The sequence below is a fragment of the Corylus avellana genome, chromosome ca10 (assembly GCF_901000735.1).
Source record: "Corylus avellana chromosome ca10, CavTom2PMs-1.0".
NCBI classification, from domain to species: Eukaryota; Viridiplantae; Streptophyta; class Magnoliopsida; order Fagales; family Betulaceae; genus Corylus; species Corylus avellana.
In genome coordinates, this window is record NC_081550.1 from 557,320 (window position 1) to 561,155 (window position 3,836).

Consider the following 3,836-nt stretch of genomic DNA (forward strand, 5'->3'; position numbering starts at 1 on the left):
GGGGTGTTGTTGGAAAATATGGTTGATACAAATAGACTGGAGTTGCTAATATGTTGTGCCATCCATGACAGTCTAAAATTTACAAAAGAACAGAGCGTGTGCATTAAGAGAACCAGACTGAGGACCATGACAAGGCAATAATTAACGGAGGAGATATTAATCTTGCAATGATGTTAATCCGGTGATGTTGAGAAGTGTAAATGATTTTTTTATTTGAAGCCGTTGTGTTTTGTCATAATTAAGGTTGACATTGAAGATCAACAAATAAGCCTTTTTGTTGGATTTTCACCACTAGAAATCCGGATCCAGTTCCTCTTTTTTTATTTTATTTTTTATTCTTTGTCAGCGTCGTTTGATAAGAGAAAAAGTATTTTATAGTTTCGCCGGTCAGTCCGCATGAGAGCTACCAAACAATCGTTTTGTCTGCCTGATAGGACGCTCGATAGTCGATACTACTGTTTCTTTTGATTGTTCTGTATTTCTGAGAGAGGGGGAGGGAATCGGGGGGATCTTTGTTGCCCGAGTAAAAGGCGTTGCATAAAGAGGAAATAACTTTTGACGTTTTGTATCCACAAAATTTCACTTTACAACCAAGCAGCATCTATGCTTATTGTGTGCTCTCTGTTCAATTTGATTCTCTCCTCGGTATTTCATTTGGGACCCATATTTGTTAAATTGAGATGATTTATGATACCCTGCTCGCCACTTTTGTGGGTTTAGTGTAAAATATGTTTTTCTTTTGGCAGCCAAAAGAAAAAGGTTTTCTTTTTCTTGACCCACCTTCTTCCGGCCTCCAACCAAGCCACCGTCTTCAAAATAGGATCTTCTCAATCTTAACTGAAGTTGAGGGAACAATTTTATAGTTCATATTAGATTTTGTAACATCTAATTTTATACAGAGTGTTATTTTAAAATATCACGTCACGGTACGTAGCATATACACCGTTAGATGTTATGAAACTTAATATAGAATTTTGGATTATAAAATGGTTTTTCATTGAAATGAAGAGGATCCAGATCCACCAAGTCCTGCAAAGAAGTTTAATAGCAAAAAATTACATCATGAAAGCTCAATAGTGAAAACAAATTATTTTATACTAATGTCACACATATTAATAAAATCATACTTAGAATTCATATAAACAATATAATGACACACTCCACGTGTCAAATACACAAAAGATGCAACCATAGAAAGAGTTAAATTGCACTCCAAATTGGTTACCATTTTTTCCAGAGCCAACTACATTACTATCTATGAACCAATAAAAAATCAACTTCCTCCCAATGTTTGATTCTATGTGGAATTTCATTTTTATTGCATAATAGCATATCTCTAATCGTTTGTATTGGATTTACCAAAAAAAAAAAAAAAAGGTTTGTACTGGGCCTCGAAAAGCCAATAAGAAAAGCCCGCCACAACTTAGAGTCATGGCTGTTTTAAGTTAAAAATCCCAAATAATAACTGAACTAATTATGAAGTGTAACCTTTTCGATATCTATCGACTTTCATCTCAAACCTGATTAGAACCGTTCTCACGAGGCCATGACTTTTCAACTCCTTCAAGCTCACAAATATGACTTTTGGAGGGAAAATCACCAAAAGGGCCTCTTGCATGGTACCTATATAATAATATCATGTAAATAAATATTAAAAAATATATAATAAGTACAAGCGATAATGTCGATGCGTGCCACCAAGATTCAAGCATCCATACTTTTTAAACAAATTTGCAAAAAAAAAGAAAAGAAAACAGTCAACAACAATAAAATAGGACTCTGTCTGTATCTGTCTGTTTACTGTAACACTCAGTTGGTCAGATTAACAGAGAAGCTGCCATTGGAGGTTTCTTCATCTCTGTCGCCTTCTGTTTATTTTGGGTCTCCTCTGTAACCTTTCATTAGTATTTGTTAAATCTGAGTTATGTTTGTTTTAAAATATAATTGGTAAAGTGGGGTATAGTTTATCACTGTTAGAATTATTATTTTTTTCCCAAAAAGGTTTTGTATAGCTCTCGAAGTAAGTTTGTTTTTTTTTTTTTTTTTTGTTGCGGTGTTCTGGCTTCCACATTTAAGGAATAGGTCTTTTAACTCGGTGGGGCTTTGATAATCTTTCTATTTTCTTTCTTAGATTCCTTGTTCTAGGCACTTAGTTCTGTGTCTCAAGCATTTAACTTTCTTTGTGTTTCTGTGGGGTTTTGTTTTGTTAGTTCTTTGGAAGCGGTACAGTGTAGATAACTCAGTCCCTTCAGCTGGGCAAGTTGGATCAGGTACTCTTTCACTGTTCAGTCTTCATTTCTACATCTGAGTTCAGTCTTTCTTCTTCCTTTTTTTCCTTTTGGTTTCTGGCTTCTTTGATAATGGATGGGTTTTGGGTTTTGGCTGGCATATGGGTGCTTTTCAATTTGATTTTTTTGGGGAAGGTGGGGATTGTGCTCCTGGGTTTTCTTAGTTTAGGCGTTTTATTTCTAGTTTTGTACTTTTTGTTTTCCTTGAGGTACTGGATTTTTATTTTTTACTTTCTTAAAATATTGAATGGCTGATTTGCATGTAAAGACTACAGTTAATTTATTACTGTTAGTTTTTAGATTATTCAGGCTCAGCTTTGGATGTATAAAACTTGTCTCTTTGTTTCTTACAATTATGAGTAGGAATATCTACTCGAAAGGTTGTACATTCCTGCCTTTATTCCTTGTTATTTGTACTTTTATTTGCTTGCAATTGAGTTTCGCAATCTGTCCCTTTATTGGCTTATGCGATAGTCGTTTAGTGTTGGGGTTTAGGGTTTGTGAGAGTTGAATGTACAGCTTGGGAAGTATTTTCTCAGGTTTGTGCCCAACTGTTAGGTTTTATGCTGGCTAATTCAGTGTCAAAACTAAGTTGGTTGTAAGTTTAGGTTTAGTTGATTAAGCTGGAACATGATTTGGTGTCTAAAGTTGAAGAACTGAAGCCGCCGTTTGCAAGATGGTCGATAGCCGTTCGAACTTGATCTTCAAGGAAATTCAAGACTTGAGATACGTTGGTTGTTGGAAGTTCGAACAGAGGTCTTCATACTTTAGAAATTCAAGTTCCCAAGAAGGTCAATCACACCAAGTCCGAATGATGAAGAAGTCAAGGTGTTTACAAGTTTACCCGAAAGCCTTGGTCGCAAGACCATTCAAAGTTCATTCTAACGGAGATGTTTCACAATAGCCACATAGAAGCTCGGTTGCAAGCTGTTCACAGAAGGTTCGAACAAGATCTTTATTGGGGTAGATCCGAGACGCTTGGTCGTAACTCCGATCATACCATGTTCGAACGTTGCCATTGAGAAAACCGTGAAATCCTAGCACACGTTAGAACACTTTACTTACCCATTTGAATGTTGTGGCTTTAAACTGAGTTTTTTCAGAAACTGACTTGCACCAAAACCTTAGTTTTTCCTAGGGTCAATATAGGCGTCCTTATACACGATTTTCAGATGATCCTTTGGATGTTATTTTGTGCTCTTGAAGAGAACCTTAGATTTATTATGCCTTCATTCTTAAACCTCTCCTAGACTTTGTTTAAACCACACAGACAAAAACAAACGACCTTCAGCCACCAAAGTTCCGGGTTGTAGAGAAAGTTTGATAAAAAAAAGATTTGCTCGAGTTCTGGAGCTACTGCAGTAGGAAACAAACAGGTCGTTTGTTTGGTACAATTCAGGTTTACTACAGAGGTTTTGTAAGTATAATTGATTGTAATTTGAAATCTTCTATGGTGGATAAGTTTCTTGGGGTTGACTGCTCTAGGAGTGGTTTTACTTTTGAAGAGTTCTTCAGAAGTTTTCACTTCGTCACCAAATTGATTTGTTT